Genomic DNA, 9258 nt, shown 5'->3' with positions numbered 1-9258 from the left:
AAAAGGAAAAACTCCTAGGTGATCTTTTTGCGTCCGTGGAAAAAGGGATTGGCAGAAAATCCGCCGATTAGGATGAAAGAAAAAAAATAAAAACTTAAAAATAAATTACATTGAACTAGAAAAAGTTACAAGAGGAATTGAAAGAAAAATCGTAAAGAAAGTTGGTAAATATGCAAAAGAGTTAAATACTTGAAAAAGTAAAATACTAGAAATAAGGATAACAAGATAAATATAAAGTTAGTTGATTGGATTGGTCGAGGACCTTTTCTTCTTCGACATCTTGCTCCTTTTATACCGTACCAAAGCATTATCTTTCACCTTCATTAAATCTCATCATTAATCCTACTTTATAACTACATGTAACCGCTACAATATTCTTACTCTTTGATGACCCATAATTGAAGAATATGACCTATGATCATCCAACAGCTGAAACCTCCTAAAAAACATTGAATTTCATCTCCCAACTCTCAACTCTCTTAAAGTTCGCCTCCCTTGAGCTTTTAATCACCCTTTTTTTTTTTATCATTGATTAAAGTAACTTTCGCCTTAATTACTCTTCATTAATTAATCTTTAGTAACCCCCGAGTTATTCTTTAATCATCCATCCTTCATTGCGGCCATTATGATTTCTGCAACCATTGCTTCCATTTTTACGCAAGGCTGTGGATTTTTCCTCAGTGTGTTGAGCTTCTTCCAAATGGGCAAATTTTAGGCTGCTTACTAGCTTCTTAGACCTCCGACGATTTGGTCTACTCCCAACAATTGGGCCCACTTGGACTTTCTTAATCTCATTTTCTTTAGTCTTGCCGGCTGCAAATTTTTCTATTGAAAAATGGACCCTGAAGTTCTTTTTGGGCTGTACTTCCACTGAGCTTAATCAACTTGGCTTCATTTTCTCACCACGGGCTGTTTTCTTGTGTGGAATTTTCCTCAGATTTTGGGTTCAACTCCTTACTTGGACCTCTGCGGGTTTAGGCCAGCATCAATGGGTTTTTCCACCAATAATAATTTTTTGGGTCCAACATTTCTAAAATTTGGTGGGTTTCTTGGTATAACAAATACCCCCCAAAATATTTGGATGGTTTGACTTCCAAAAATATCTAACATTTTTGTAATATAATTTTCCTTCAAGAAGTTCACTGGATTACCTTCTAGTGGCAGAACGAATGGCCAAGAAGCAGGATCTCTTCTCCACCCTGCAGACTGGTGTTAGCACTATTTTCGTCGCTTTCAAGCCTAAGAGGATAGTTTTGTGTGTCCTTCTAGTTGATTTTGTTTGCAGCTCCCACATGCACTTCCTCTTTGATTTTGAAAATTAGCTTTGGATTGAATTGTCTGGTAGGCAGTCAAGGTTCCACCAAACTTCAAACCAACCTAGGCATTTCATGATGCTCTCAAGTGAAGTAGTCCTAAAACTCTTGAATCAGTGCAATCAGCTTCTCTTTTGGCTCCTAGGCTAGTAAAGTCCTGATCTTTGTCATTCGAGGCTCCATTTTATTTTCTAAGTTGACATCCTCTAGTGGATCTTAAGCTTCAAATGGCGGAACTTTCCTCCGAATGGATAGAATCAACTTTTCATCATCGGGACTACTGATGGGTGGTGAAATTTCTTCAAGTATTTCTTGCCCCCTTAGCAGATTCCGCTATTTGCTCCTCGTAGGATAGCCTCCGCAGCAGGTCCTTTCATTTGTTGAAGAACTCGAGGTCATCAGCCTTTACATTCTTTTATGAAATATGGTTGTAGGTCGGCCTTCGTCCGGACCTCAAATACCTGGGGGTAATGTTGCATTCCTCCAAATTCTTGAAATCCTGCACCATCATTGACAAAGGGTACACATTTGGAGAATAGTTTATTGCCTCTATAGCATGGGCCTCCATAAGCGGATCCGCTTCTACCTCTACTATATTCACCTTATCCCCATTCTAAAACATGGCTTTCTAGTGGACTGTGATAGGCATACAATGTAATGTGTGGATCAGGTCATGAAAAAGGATGGCAAAATATGCTCTTTTCCCTTTAATCATGAAGAACGCTATCCAACCCTTTCTACTTCAAACGGTGACATCCGCCACCACCATTCCAACAACCTTGTGAACATTATCTATAAAATCCTTTTAATACATGGCCGTTTGAATCAACTCGTTGTTGGTCTCCCCAATCTTTCTCACCATGGCTAGCATCATGATATTAACGGAAGTTTCGCCATCCATTTACACCTTACTCATTGTCTACCCGTTCAGGGTGATAGTGAGAAAGAGAAGCTTCAGACGCCGGGTTGCTTCCTTAGTAGGTATTTTGAAAACCAAGTCTTCCTACCTATTCTGTAGGATTTTTCATGTAATCAGCCCACAAAATTTGCTTAGAACCGTCCATCGAGAATGATGCACTTGGATCGCCATTTCTGCTTTGTCCGCAAGTGGCTCCGCAAATCTCCTTGTGGTTGATGGTTGTAACCTCCAAAATTCATAGGTTTTGCCTTGTTGTGGATATCTATCTGAAAGGTTGTCTTTTGTGCTCGATGTTGGCTGCATTTACCACTTTTGCGTCTTGATTAGCGGTTTCTATCGATTTTTCTGCTAGTTCACTATCCATCTGCCATGTGCTGGAGGTTGCTCCAAACATCGTGTGGGTTGTAGATTTATTACCACCTGGTTCACTAAAGATAAGAAACTAACTTCCATCACTATATGATAAGGTGAAAATATGTTTAAAATAGAAATCCCCAATGGTGGCCTAGTGTCATGCCCGATCCTAGTGAGTGTATCCTCCCACAGTAGCTTTCAACCCTCATGTAGTATGGGTTGTTTAGTCTTCCAACATGGCTTCCAACCCTCATGTAGTATTGGTAAAACAAGTAATTGGTTTTGGTCTGGCTGCACTCTAATAATATCAGTGGATTAACGGCTGAAGGTGGCCCTATTGGCCGTCTTCTAGGTCTTAGCAATCTTTTACATCCTGAAATTCTTGAGGGACCATAGGATGTTCCTCCTAGCTTCTTTGACTTTTCGAAAGTTCTTTCCACCACTAGAAACTTCAAAAACAACTTTAGGAAGAAATGTCTCCCAATGGGGCTTTTTTCTGCTGATCCTCCTGACCTTTTTCCGCTAGTAAGCCTTGAAAAAGAACTTCCAATGTTAGCAAGTCACCGGTGACTAGTGGAAGTATCTTTTGGAACCCGTCTCTTGTGCTTATTGTTGGTGGCAGAATTCTACTTTACACATGAGGCACCTGGTGGAAGTTGAAGAGGTAATGGGCGGCTCTTTTTGGGAAGCCTGCTTGATATTAATAAATTCAGGGGAACCTGGTGGAAGTTGAAGAGATAATGGCTTACCTTGGGGAAGGCATGATTAAAAGCATTCTGGTACTATCACATCCCGGAGAAGAAGGTGGTTCTCTCCAATTCGGTCTGGAACAGACCGTTGGTATAGTGGCCTTGTAAGTATTTTGAGAGCATTACTAAAAACATTGTGGAGCATTTTCTCCAATGCATCCAGATCTGTTGGAGGATTTATTGGCATATTTTTCTCTGCCCTTGTGGTTGATATACCACTGGTAGAACCTGTTGAACCATTTTTGTAGTAGGGTGTTCATCCATATGAGAAAACCACAAAGACCATATTTACCACCTACTGAATGTGGCTGATTTTCCATTGAAAGTGGCGGAATCAGACTCATTGGTCCTCTTATAGGCAGCCTTGGTCGTAGCACTTCTTGGACGGCCTCGAGTGGTACTACGAAAGGCCGATTGTAGGAATCGGCCGCTCCATTGGAATCCGAAAAGGTGGATATGAGCTAATATTCTCGGATGCATGTTGTTGTAGTGCATATAGAAATGCTATGTTTGTTCTGCTTTCCATGATCATCTGCCCCTCAGCCGATATGTAAATTGGTGGAATCTGGGGGTACGAACCTCATAAGGTTTATATATTATTGTTGACTCCATGCCGCCCAATGTACCCAAGGTTCCGCTGGAAATGATTGAGGGATATTAATGATATTATCAGCCAACAAAATATAAATCTTACTATCTGATTTCATAAATTTATTAAATAGAAAAATTACTTTTGTTGAATTGGATTTCCATCAAAAATAAAATAAAATTCAAAAATGATTTCAAATTTAGATGTTTTGAGTTTGAGATGGTGGATCTTTAAGCACCGGACCTAATTACCTAAATAAATCGGGTAAAAATACAATGAAAATAAAGTGATGACCTTCAATAGAGTTTTTCTTGAAATCTTGATGAGAATTGAAGATGCCTGCCTTCGTTATTGGAAATACTTTAAATAGACATCCTCAAAACTCCTCTTAACCCCTGTTGTTCGGTTATTCCAATTATGTGCTAACTATTAGAAGTATTCTGCTTCATAACCCTATAAATTCAGGACGGTAATTGCGACACCCTCAGACTTGCTTGCTATTCAGCCACTTTCATCAACCCAACGATTCGTACCAACATGGCCTTATAATTTTGGCAACAAAAGTCATATTGTCCAACTTCATTTTTCCCTTCTATTTTGGTTGTCATGCTCAAACTTGTGTTTGGTCACTTGGACCCCGGCCTGAAGCCGGCGAGGCCACCTTTAAGCTAAACCAAAATTGGGCCAATCTCCCAATGGGCCGTATCCAAAATTAAAAATTAGGACTCAACAACTTGCATCCTCCCGTCCTAATTTCAACAGTTACATCTTAGATAATGGGAGATGTGACAGCTAAAATTGCGTCGCTCCCAAATCTCCTTAGCATATTCACAACCTTCCCTATTCCGTATCGAAAAAACTTTTCAGGGACCATTTTTCATCGTAATGGAATTTGTGTCTGCTCTCTCTTTCGATGGCTCTTCTCCGGAGCCACCGCTGGAGCTGACCAAGTTTTCGCCCATATTTTTTGTTCCTATTTTTCGACGGCAGATGATGTTGCTCCAGTGATGGCGTTCTTGGAAGCCAGCAATTGCCTCGCCATGAAAACCCCCACTTCAAACTGGCACACCACCAAGACAGCATCAAAACCAACCTCACTGATCCAAAACTCACATTCCGAACTTGGTATAGTTGTGTCGCTCGCAAAAACGGTGAGCAATGGCGACTCCAGGGGTTGGACAAAGCAATTTTCTTCTCCACCCAAATCTTCAACTTTCACGACATTATTCTCCTTGGGATTGCCACTTTCTTGGATATCAAGGTGGGCACTTTTCTTGTTGTCTTCTGGCACAATCAGCCCAACACTTTTGGGCATGTCGATTATAGCTCATCTACCAGTTTTGGATGAGAATCTTGTGGTCGGGACCTTGGATGGGGAGGAGATCTCCTCCTACCACCCCAAGTGAGCTTTAAGGAAACAAAAATCCAAGATCATTGTCTGGGGTTCGTTCACGGAGGTGCATTGCAGCCAACCCAATACACCGGTGACCAAAAAGAAGCACATCACCTTCATTTTGTTTTGACTATGCAGATATGTTGTTTGTCCGTTCTCAAAATTCATTACATATGCACACTTAGATATTGCCATTCATTTGGCCGAAGGCCGATTTTTGTCAATGGAAACTCTTTTCTTAGCTAAACTTTTTTAAAATCTTGCCAAAGCTAGCATCAGCCTATCTAGAAAGGCCAAACTTGATACCATGTGTTCGACTATTTGGTTCCTAAAACTCTTATTTCAACTCTACTTTTCTTCCATTTTTTTCATTGATTTTCCATTTTTCCAGACCCTGCAGAATGTTGGGTCATTCCCTTCTCCAATTTTTTCACGATCGCAACCACTTCCTTCATCCCCAAGATACCATTCATTACATCATCTAGACTGACCCAACCGAAATCACATATTACTCCTACTGAAACCATGTCATTTTCTTTGACAGACCTTCCATTTTTTTCCTTACCCTCTCCCTACCACTACTAGCCCCAATACCTTGCCCGTCAATTAGGCTGCCATCAAGGCTTCCCCGGTCTTGTCTCTCGTCGTCACTTCATCTTCATAAACCCCACTGATCTAGCCCGATCCCACCAAATCAAACCCCAGATCGATGCCCTTTATATTTATATAACCTCCTACTCTTACACCCCTTCCAACTTACCTCCAAAACCATCGAAGACTTCATGGAGTGGTGAGAACTCATATGGGCAATCGTCGGGAAGCCGATTTCTAAGTGTATGAAGGTTTTATTTCCAACCTCTGTAGTCATGCCTAGGCCTCACCGTGGACCATCATCTGATCCACCAGCACCACTTCCGAAATGTAAACCCGCCAAATATTGTGGAATGAGTTCTAGCGCTCCCAAAAGCCAGAAAACAATCCCTGAATCTTTTACACCAACCATTGCTCATTTGACACAAAATACCACCTTATGACTCACCAAAACAAATCTTCACAATGTCCTCTCCACGGATTTGTATTCTCAGCATAAATTGGAAAAATTCTTTTCAGCATTTCCTAATTGTACAACGCCCAGTTGGTGGACATGCTGAGGACCTGCTCCAAGTACTTAAGCAACTCAAATTTATGTTTAAATTCTCCCTAAAGGGCCAAAAGACTATGCATTGAGTCACTCACTAAATGGAACGTGTTGTAGAAAGTTACAAACCCTTAAAGACATCTTGAGTCAAATTCCCGATTTAAACCACTATATGGATATGATTGAGCACCATATTATGGCAGTGTCACCTGAACTAAGCTAGAATAGTGTCTTTTCTCAACAGAGGGCTCTTCTCCCGACTCTATGCTCTTATAGACAGAGAATGTTGACCCCTTGATAATATGAATGAGCAGACTAAGTAAGACCTTAAAGAAATACGAAAACAATGGAATGATACTGTCCTTACCTCAAAGACCTTCTAATAAAGAACCAGTTTATTTGCCCAATCAATGGGGAGATGGCTCCGAATCTGAAGAAGACAATCCATGCATCGTCATATCTCACGCTGACTAAATAAGGACTTCTGTCGACCCCTCGCTTTGGTTCCAAAGAAAGTGTCTCAATTACTCAACCTATTATCTTGAAAATGAAGGATAATAGATTTTCAAATATTTAGCATTAATATTTTCATGTACTAGTTTTTTCTCTTTTGGTTGATAATAACAATAGCTTCATTTTCGATTTTTCTCTATATTTATGGCCCTTTCCAATTCAGGACCACTTTCTGAACTGATCAATCTTCTTATAGGTACGAAAGATAGTCTTCAACACTACATCAACATCTTTAAAATATTAAAAAATAATCTTCTTGCCATAATATTTAATACGAATCTGATTTTCCTTAATCATGTGATCAATCGCTTCCAACCGTGCAATATCAAAGGACTTCAATTGTTGCATTATTTCCTATTTTGTTCTTCATTCATCTTAGCTATAGTAAACTCATTTTGGACCATTGGAACTTTAATTTTGTCCGAAAAAACCGCATCCTACTTAAATGTGAGCTTATACGGTAAAAAACCAGTGTCCAAATTCTTACTATTTTGATGAGCCCGCAAGGCTTGTGGCAAAAACTCATGCAATTTTCTAGGGTTGTCAACCAATATCATCTTAATGATGTTAATAATGATCTTGTTGGCTGCCTTAGCCTGACCATTTTCTTGCAGATAGTAAGGTGAGGAATGATGTAATTTAGTGCTAATTTAGTGCCAAAATCAGCCAGAAACCCCACAAACTTCTCGCCAGAAATGTTAAGCCCTGATTAGTAATAACCAAATATGGAATCCCGAACCAATAGATAATATGGTTTAACACAAACTCGGAAGCTTTTTTTCGGATGACATTCTTGAGTGGTATTGTATCTAGTCACTTAGGGAAATAATTAGTTGCGATCGTAAAAAACATTGATATTTAGAAAATTTGGATTTATCTTACCAATTATGTCAATGGCCCTTGCCTTGAATGGCCATGGCTTGATAATTGTCTGAAGTTCAATACTTGGTAGATGATTCAAAAGGTCATGCCTTTAACAATTCTTGCACCGTTTGGCAAATCGGACACAATCTGTAAAAAATTTCAGCCAGTAATATCTCAACCGGTGAATGGCCCATCTCATATTCAGACCTACTCGATGAGTACTTCAGATATCACCATGTACTTTCTCAACAAAATTTCATCCAACATTCTTTTGTATAGAAATTCTCCTATTAGTTTGAATCGAAGGGCCTTGAGTCACACCCCAACCGATACCGTAAGGCTTGGTTTCTTCAAATAAGAGGTTATCTCTGCCCTCCAATCACCAGATGTTCTGACTTCCATCATGAAGTGGTCGGCTACCGTCGGTCTGTGGGCATTCTGGGCTAAATCGACTACTTGACGGTTCTCTATCCTAAAGATATGCTCAATGGTTACTTATGATATATTCGCTAACAACTGTCGGACCATCATTATATACTTCCTGAAGTGCGTCGGGTTACACATATACACTCGGAGAACTTGGTTTACCACCAACTATGAATCCCCTTTAATAACCACATAATAAATGCCCTTCTTGATCAAATCTTCTAAACCCATAATCAAAACTTCATCTTCTGCTGAATTATGTGTCATTACCTCCAACTGCAAATAGAGTTCAATTTATTGTGAATCAGATCCTTCCAAAATCACTTTTGCACCCGAGCCTTCTCTGGTAGTGAACCGTCGAACTTCATGTATGCATGCACCAACGGATAATACATCCTTCGGGTGCAGTGTAATTCAACTCCGGACCCGCCAATATTTTACTGAAATAATAGATAATTTTTTCTTTATCATCATCCAAATCTTGTGCCAGTAAGCAACTAATAACATCGTGCGTATTCGCCGAGTAGAGTTTGAGCGGCCAATCCCTTCGGGATGAACCAATACTGATGGTTCAGTCAATGCTTATTTGATTGAATCAAACGTCTGTTGTTGCTCATGTCCCCATGATATGCCTGAGGACTTTACTTTTAGTAACTTGGTGATTGGTTTCATTTTTCTTGTTTTATTTGATATAAACCTCCTCAGATAATTGACCTTCCCTAAGACGCTTTGAATCTCTTTGGTGGTCCTTTGTGTCCGAATACCCAAGAAGGCCTTTGCCTTATTCTCATCAATCTGAATACCACTTTCATGTACTAAAAACCCCAAGAAACTTCCAGCCAACACGCCAAAAGCGCACTTGGTTTGATTTATCTTCAAATTGTACTTTTTCACCATAACAAATGTTCTCCCAATATCAACCAAGTGCTCCTCAAAACTAGCCAACTTCATAATAACATCATTGATATAGACTTCCATGGAGTGACCGATGAGATCGTGA

Source organism: Andrographis paniculata, unplaced genomic scaffold (genome assembly GCF_009805555.1).
Source record: "Andrographis paniculata isolate CXL003 unplaced genomic scaffold, ASM980555v1 Contig12END, whole genome shotgun sequence".
Lineage (NCBI taxonomy): Eukaryota > Viridiplantae > Streptophyta > Magnoliopsida > Lamiales > Acanthaceae > Andrographis > Andrographis paniculata.
The sequence above is the reverse complement of the archived record's forward strand: the minus strand, read 5'-3'. Positions refer to the sequence as shown.